Source organism: Myotis brandtii, unplaced genomic scaffold (genome assembly GCF_000412655.1).
Source record: "Myotis brandtii unplaced genomic scaffold, ASM41265v1 scaffold1617, whole genome shotgun sequence".
Lineage (NCBI taxonomy): Eukaryota > Metazoa > Chordata > Mammalia > Chiroptera > Vespertilionidae > Myotis > Myotis brandtii.
The window spans coordinates 117,751-126,676 of NW_005355909.1; the positions used below are offsets into that span (position 1 = coordinate 117,751).

Sequence of the window (8,926 nt, forward strand, 5' to 3'; positions counted from 1 at the left end):
CCGGGGCTGCGGGGAGCAGGCTGCGTGCAGAGTCTCCCCGACCTTCGGGAAAGTCCCCCTGATTCTCCACGCATTCTTGAGGGCTTGGTCACCCGCTCCGGCCCCCTCCTGGTGGCAGCATAGTTTTGGAAGTGCGTGTACATCATTCATTCACAAAGACTGACACACAGGACGTGAGGCATGCGGGTGGAGGGCGTGCGTGTGAGCAGGCGCAGGAGCCTTGCGTGCAGAGTCTCCCCGACCTTCGGGAAAGTCCCCCTGATTCTCCACGCATTCTTGAGGGCTTGGTCACCCGCTCCGGCCCCCTCCTGGTGGCAGCATAGTTTTGGAAGTGCGTGTACATCATTCATTCACAAAGACTGACACACAGGACGTGAGGCATGCGGGTGGAGGGCGTGCGTGTGAGCAGGCGCAGGAGCCTCGCGAGCGGGTGTCCCCACAAGGGCTGTAGGAATAGTGGGCTCCCTCTGCTTAGTGAGCCAGGGAGCAGGACTGTTTGTAGGTTTTTTCGGAACCCACCCGTGCAATCAAGAAAAGACCGACCTGCCCTGGATTAGCCTCAAGCCCAAGGCAGCCTACTGGGCACCCCAAAACAGAGGCTCACATGCTGCTGTTTTATTGGGAGAGTCCAGAACAGGGCCCCCAAACTAGAATCAGTCCTGGGCTTCCATAAGCTTCATTTCACTCAGAGCAGTGCTGACACCGAAGGGGAAGTTACTGTTCTGCCCCTAACTATGTCCCCATTGTCCCTTTCACAGGCTCTCCTCTGGGAGATGAAACTGACAACCCCACTCTACCACCACCACCACCAAAGAGGCGACCGGGTGTCTCTGTGGCTGTGAATTTCTGGAGCCATCACCCGTGACATCATCCACTTGGGAACGCCAGACACTTCGGACACCCCAACGTGATCCCGAATAATTAATGATTTGCCCCTGGTACATTGCTTATCATAAATGGAGATGGTTGGTCTTAGCAACCAGAAGATATAGAGGTATGTACATCTACTCCTATATAGAGACAGCTAGAGCCAGACATTCAGATCTCTCTTTCAGTCACTAAAAGATGAAATATAAACTTTTCTAAGCAACCTCGGAGAAAGCTATTTTTACTAAGTGCTGTTGCCCGATTTCTAAGCATACGTTGAACTCCCACAACTTTCCCTGTCGCTGTAAGGTCTGCCTCTCATAAGTTTTAACACACCTGCTTGCTTTCCTCTAACCCCAGGTTCGTCTCCTTGCAGCCTTCTAACTCGCAGGCTTCCCACAGCAAATGAGGGAAGGAACTAGGAATAGAAAATAAATCTTGAACTTCCGGTTCACACTGCAGATCTTGCCCCTCCTTCAGTAAACCAGGGGGAAAATATTTGTAAGGAATAATCCTCATTTGTGAAGGATTGTTGTCATCCAGCTGTGTTTCCAAAAGGTACAGGAAAACAATGCTGGCCCCCAGATGACAAGAACAGGCAGTTCTGATCCTGGGAAAAGCCGGGGAAACAGCTGATGGATGAATTGTGCATTCACACATCCAGATGAGCCCCAAAGAAAAGGATCGGAAACCAGCCCTGCCGTACCCACTGTGAATACATTAGCAGAAGAACTGAGCAAATCAAGTGTTGCTTGGAGGAATTTTCTCTCATTGATGTTCTCTTAAGAAAATGTTGGGTTTTGTTTTAATTCTAGTATGAGTACTTGGCTTTTTTCAAAAGCAGCTTCCTCAGAACACGTCCTTTCTCTCTTCCCCAGTGGGGTCCTTAGCTTTCTTCTCCAGGCTAGCCTAAACACCGCTGCTAATACCCCCCAACCCCCCTCTTTGCTAAGAGTCCTCCCTGGTTAAACTGTAAACACTTTCCACTCCAGCAGCGGGGAGGTTTAGTCCTTCAGATCTTCAACTCAACGTGTCCTCACCCTTTTCTAACCTAGCCAGGCCGGAAGCACAGAAACTCGAAATGTTTGAGGATCCCAGTCAAGGAATGGGGTTGGGGAGATGGCCAGGAGCCCCCACAGACCCCCCAGAAAGTTATCTCTATGGGAGCTGATCATAAATATCATATCGGTGTTATCAGAAGTTATGCATCGAACCCTCTGGTTGAAACTTCACTTGGGACAAGGAGCACTAGTACGGACAAGTTAAAATATTGCAAGTATCAATATGATTAACCTAATCAAATTTGATGAATGAACATTTTCTTCTTTTTTAAAAAATATATTTTTATTGATTTCAGAGAGGAAGGGAGAGGGAGAGAGAGAGAGAAACATCAATGATGAGAGAGAATCATTGACCGGTTGCCTCCTGCACGCCCCCTACTGGGGATTGAGCCCTTACCTCAGGCGTGTGCCCTGACTGGGAATGGAACCATGACCCCCCTGGTTCATAAGTCCAGGCTCAATTACTGAGCCACATCAGCTGGGCGAAAATTTTATTCTCTTTAGGACACAAGTAGATTTTCCTAAATGTTCCTTATGAACTTCAGATGCCATTTCTGTCTTGCCATGTCCTTAAAGACAATGCCTGGCCCAGTGCCTGACACACTGCAGATGCTCCATAAATATGTGTTGAATGATGAATTATCAACTTCCTGGTCATGTGGGCGTCAGCTTGCCACCAACTCTCTCTAATTTAAAGATCAAGTGAGTTTGGTCTGCTATGGCTGTGAAGATGAACTTGAAAAACGGCAGTGACTCCGCACCCAGGTCTGCCCCATCTCCCATAGGGCAGGGGGGAGCGTCTGTTCCCCAGTCCCCATGTCACTCTGGTCATTTGTGCCTCAGCTTCCCCACCAGCAAAACAAAATCGGCTGAACCTTGCCTTCCGCTTGGCTAATTGTTCCTAGATTATATCTGATTGCTAAGGCATTCAAGACAAATCAGCAGAGGACATACTTTTTACTAGTAGCTTGTGCTTGTCCTCTGGCATTCTGTTGCTCCCTCGTTTGGGAGAAAACAGAAGTATATTTTTAAACATTCCTTAGACTTAGGGAATTACATCCAGCAAGTGCTGCAGCTGTTTAAGCCAGGAACATCATGCCAGTAAGAAAAAAAAAGGCTGCAGGAGTTGAGGGACAAGGGTGTGGAACTAGACATTATTGTACACACAAAAAAAGTCACTTTTTTACATGAATTCTCTCAAAAGAGATGAAGTATGTAAAAAGAAAAAAAACATAAACGCTGTCAGTTATAGTCCTCCTTCAACTCCACCGCAAATTGAACTAAAAGAAATATGAAAATTCACCTAATTTCAAACACAGCAGACAGACTCCCCTCTCCAGAAGTGTGCGAGAATAAGTCGTCAATTTCCTGAATGTTGAACTTCGACAAACCGAAGGATCTCTTGAGTTTCCAGCTAAAGTACGCTTTATTAGAGGTAAATACAAAAACAGTCAGACCACTAACGGCTAATCCAGAACAAGCTGATGACTCACAGATGTTAATTTACCGGTTTAAGTGTAAGATTAAAAAAAAGGAGAGAGAGAGAGAAACTCCTCGATTAACAACCTGTCTGAGTTTGTGGTTGTTTTTCTTTGAGAACAGGCAACAGACTCTGACACAGAAACCGGCTCCTAAGGCTTAACTGGAAGGCAAGTGGTTTCTCTGATAAGTGGAGCCCTTTAAAAGCACCCGGGGAAGAAAGATGCCTGGGGCTCCCCGTCCACCACCATCAAGCAGCAATAAATTGGAAAATCAGAGATTGGGGGGAAAATGAGAATAACTCTCTTAATTAAACTCTGATGTCAAAGGGCCTTGGGGTCAACCCAAGAACCCGAGTGGGGTCCCAGAACTGACTGCAGGCTGGCTCTGTGACCTCACCAAAGCCACTTAACCTTCCTGTGTCACAACCTCATCTCTGTTTCAGGGAATAAAACCAGCCCTGGCTCTCCCCACCATGTAATACAGACTCATTAGCTATTGTTTAGATGGTACAATAAACAATGAGCGATAAGAGGAGCTGCAGTTGGGAGGGAAGCGGCTGGAAGGATGGGCAGGCCAGGGGAGGACTGGGGGAGGGGGCGGGCTGTTGGCCGGGAAGCTCTCCATAGTAAAACTAAGACGAAAACGAGTGGTGTAAGCTCTGGAATAAGACTCAGGTTCAAATTCCAGCTGCCCCACCTAACCACTGAGTTAGCCCGCCCACATCAGGCACACAGTCCTGAACCTCAGTCCCTCCCTGTGGGAAGCAGGGATAATAATACCACCCACCTTTTAGGGTTGTTTGGAAGATTCAATGAGAAAATGCGCGCAAAGCCATAGGTCAGAACGAGTGCTCAGTTATTATTAAATCACTGTGATTGCTATTAAGCTCCAGCATAAGGTAGAATATTTGAGAAATCACATTAAAAAAAAAGAGAAGCCGGGACCCTCAGGTTGAATGACCACATTTCATTTAAAATTCTCCCCACGCCTGCTCCTCGCTTCCCGATCTGGGAACTCGCCAGCGTGGGTCTCAGTTGGGAAACGCCAGCCTATCTGAGAGGAAGAGGAGTCTGCAAGTTGGTATTTAAGAGTCACGGAAAAGCTGTGGTCCACATTCGAGAAGGAAGGTCACGTTTGTGGTGGCTCTTTGCAGACAAAACCTTAGGCCTCGGCTTTGTCACACATTAGAACTAGGGGAGGGTCTCTTAGGGAGAGGCAAGGACAGCCCTCCTGTTTACCAGGGTGAGTGTGTGTGTGTGTGTGTGTGTGTGTGTGTGTGTGTGTGAAAGGGTAAGTCATTCGGCCCAAGCCACACAGCCTGAAAAAAAGGCAACACCAGGACTAGAACGGGACCCCCCTGATTGAAATTCTCTCCTGGGAGCTCCTTGCGTTTACAGATATCACATTCGCTGGAGAAGCCACTGCCATTCGGTTTGGTCTGTTACCGGACACTGTTGAGACACGAAGAAGGGATGCAATGTGCACAGGAACAGGCCAAGGATCAGACTCGACTTCTAGAAATATAACCATCCTCTGGGCACTGCATGTGCTGTCGCTGGGCGAGCACATGACAGGATAACCACTGTCATTCCCTGTGGAAGACAGCTTGGCGTGGGCTGGCAGGAGAATAGGGGTCTGGGTTGGCTCTCTCGCTGTCTGCAGTTTCCTTAGACTGTAATTATGAGCCATTCAGCTGCATCTGCAGCCCCAACAATGTGGGATGGATTGGCCCCATAACCAGGCCAGGAGACATTTTAGAATCCACCAGTTTAGACATCACGTACCCTAATCGCACACAAAGAGGCGGGGAGCTGCCAGGCAAGGCCACTGGGTTCCAAGGCTCCCCCACACCCAGCATCAGCTTGCTCTCCTGCGAGGGCCTGAGCAGATTTCCCAGGAATGTTGCTCCCTCTTGGGCAGGGATCATGCAGAATGCATGCTGCCCCATGAGCCTTTGGGGATTGTGTAATTTGGATTCCAATGTAAGTTGTCCTAAATTGGCCTCTGGGGGAGTGAGAGGGATGATGGCATTAGCGTAGATGGCAGGAGGACCGATGGTCTTAAATAACTGGGCAGAGGCAGGAAACCAGGCTGCTAGCAAGGTGCTTCGCTGCACCCCTGGAAACGGGATCCTGGCCCCTCCCCAAGATGCAGGTGTTTTTGCCTCTGGAAGGCCAAGGCCCTCCCCTGATCTTACCCTGCTCGCCTCTTGGTTACAGATAACACCAGACTTCAAAACAGATGTTCTGTGCAGTTGTGGCCTGAATCTTAAATGAAGATAATTTTATTGTGGAATCTTCCCCCTCCCCCTTCTCCTCTCCCTTTCATTTAGAAATGCCAAGTTGATGGCCCCAAAGGACTAGCATTTACCACCCTAGAGATGAAGGAGCAGAGGTGGGGTGGGGGGTTTCTTCATCCTGTTCTTGATGCTGGAGGCCAGGCGGAGGGAGCAGACAGCACTGGGAGAAGAAGTGTCCCTGAGAGGAAGAGGGACCATGGTGTAGGCGGAAGCAGTAGAAGGGACCTCCTCTGAGAACAGTGGAAGGAGAAGTCAGGGGCCAGAAGGAAGGGGAGGGTGGGACCGGAAGAGGCGGTAGAGTCACAGAAATTCTATGTCCTTGTCCCCACGATTCCAAAATGAAATGAAGGACTGGTGATACATCCAGTACTTCACAGAGCCAGTTTAATTGTCCTGCATGGCCAGTGGTGATGGAAGGACAATAAGCCAAGTCAATAGGAGGCCCTCTGTCTGGTACAGGGCAAAGGATACAGAGTGGAATGGAAGTGACAGGGTCTCAGCAGGTCACAGGAGTTGCAAGGGAAGGTCAAGCCAAAAATCTACTCTGAACACAGAGGCCCTTTCTCAATCGTTCCCCACATGAACACTTGCTGCACGCAAAGAATTCCAGAATCCCCCTCCCCTTCCCCAGAGGTGCCCCCTTTGTGCTCAGCAAGCTGAGCACACCCCAGGGCCTATTTGAACCTGTGAGTCTGCCTCCCACATGGCCTAAAGCAGTGGTTCCCAACCTGGGGCACACAACCCACAGGGGGGCAATTTGATTTTTAAGGGGGGCAATTCAAGAATGAGTTATTCACAGTGAATTTTTTGCACTTCTTATGGTTCTTGGGGCCTCATATATAGCATATAGATATATATTGTGACCTATTTATGCATTTCAGTTCTCTCTTTTATGTTTTGAAACTTTATTTTCTATTTTTTCATGTCACTTCATATGATTATTTTAACAATTTCTTAGTGGTTTCTTCCTCAGTCCTTCAACTTTCCTGTTGTTTTTTTATTTTTCTCTTTCATGGATGCCATGTTCTTTGGAAGCTTGTTTAGACCAAGTTAATGGCCTTTTAGGCTTCCTCCAGGTGAATAGGAGTTCACTTTTTGAATAATAAGAATTCTATGTTACTGGGCGGGGTGGGGCGGCGGGGGGGGAGTGTCAGGATTTTAGAGATGCTTAGGTGGGGCATGGCCAAAAAAGGTTGGGAACCACTGGCCTAAAGGCAGGGGCTAGCTCCAATCTTCATTATAAACTAAGGTGCTCAGTCAAGAAGGGGAGGAGCTCAATAAACTATGTTGATTATTTAGTGAATGAACAGATAACTTTCTAATATCCAAAGGTAGATCTTGAACTCCAACATCTGTCTTGTGTTTTTTGTGAGACTTCAAGTTCCTCAAAGCTGAAGACTTAAGAGATAACCAAGGGACTCTCTTCTAACGGAAAAGGGCCTTGTAAACTTTTATTCTGCTCCTCTCATCTCCCACCCCCCAGCCCCGTAAAGGAAAATGTTACCTGAAGTCACCATATTTGCCTTATTTTTCATCTGAGTATATCTGGGTATCGTTAGTGAAAAATGGCATTTGGCTCACCACAAAGCAAGCTAGCTGTTCTGTTGTTGATCTGAACTTTTGCACAGCATACCGTTCAGAGTCTCAGACTGCTGCTCAGAAACAGTCTTCAGGAATTTCTGAACTTTGAGTGGAATCTTTTATTTCGTGGGTTGTCATGAAGGTAAGAGGTACTCGCCGAATTCACTATTTGTAAGATAAGAGAATACATAAAAGGACCCCAGTTTTCTCCATCTTTGTGAGGAAGAATCAAGTGTCAGACATTTTATAGGGAGCCCAGTGCCTGTTATGAATCCCCTGCACCTTCTCAAGTTTACTGTCACTGGTCGGGTCCCCAGAAGCATTGCATTTTTGGAATCCTTTGGACATACTGTAGGCATCCCCCAGGGAGAGGATGGTCTGAGCATGGGACTAGGAATGGAGAGGGGAGGGTGAGTCAGCTAAGCCACTGCCCCCTCACAGGTGGTGCAGAAACACATAAAGACAGCCTGAACCTCTTGCTGGCTGGACTGTGCCAGCCTACCCCTCTCCACACTTAGTTATATCTGCTAATGGATAATGGAGCTGTGTCCATGAGAAACCAGACTGATCTTAAGCCATAGAAACCAAAGAAATAATGCGGTTGGTTAGGGTCTACCATTGCCACTGAGCTGTGATGGTGATCATGAACACACATGATTTTGTATCCCTTCCTTCAGACCTCGGTTCATGTAACAGGCCCAAGAAAACATGGAGTGACTATATCTTACTAGCCCATAAATCTAACGTTCTTTGAGTACAACATTGCAGTCACCTACAAACATCGCACACAGGAATCTATTTCTAGCTTACCTTTAGCATCCTTCACCGTACAATGTTATTGGGTTCTAATGAGCCAATACAAATCCTACCTTTGCCAATGCTGAATCTAGTAACAGAGATCTCATTTGATGTTACAGATCTTGCTGTGACAGACCTCTTTTGTATGTGTATTATCCTGAAAAAAATGTGCCCAGAATCTGAGTTTCATCAATAACGCAGGAAGATAAAGCCATTAAAACAACAACGGGGTGTCCAGTGTAAGGATTCAGACTTCGAATTTACTGAGCAGCAACTATGCCACTGAGTGAAAGCTGACGGTTGAAAAACAGCCTCAAGAAAGGATATGTCAACTTCTCTGGGATTCCAGCTCACATTGAATTCTCTGTTCTTAAGGGCCGAAAAGAGAGGAAGCCTCTTGAATTGACAGGAAGCCAGCTGTGCTCGCTCCACATCTGCATCTCCCTTGCGAGGGAGCCTGGCGCTGACGCGTGGGGTGGAACAGCCCCCAGCGCACATCATCTATCTGGATGGGCTCCTACGCAACAAAAACCTTTCTTCCTTCAAGCTGGTGAAGAGCAGAGAAGCAAGTCTGACGTGTGGAACCTGCAAGAAGGCGCCCTTTAATCAGTCTGGCCTGTGCGGCCCTTTCAAGGGTCCGGGGCTCGACATCATAAGTGATGGAGGCAATGCGGAGCATGAAGACAGGAGAAAGTATAGAGGTTCCTTCCGCGTGGAAACGGATTTCATCAGATTGATCAGAAACACGTGTTTTCCCCAGACTGGGAAACCATCTTGAAAGACTTCATCCCAGAAAGGCCCTGGGTGGGAAGTGCCACAGGGATGCCGTGGGAGTATG

General features: G+C 47.8%; 1 protein-coding gene and 1 long non-coding RNA gene across 2 annotated transcripts in view; one reads left to right on the plus strand and one right to left on the minus strand.

Annotated features, from left to right (window-relative positions):
• The window catches only part of ETS1 (v-ets avian erythroblastosis virus E26 oncogene homolog 1), a 138,218-nt gene that overhangs the window by 69,418 nt on the left and 59,874 nt on the right, over nt 1-8,926 (minus strand). The window lies entirely within an intron of this gene.
• On the plus strand, nt 274-8,905 carry LOC102262657. Its single transcript, XR_313349.2, has 3 exons — nt 274-331; nt 759-994; nt 8,208-8,905. It is a non-coding gene; the product is annotated as an uncharacterized LOC102262657 (long non-coding RNA).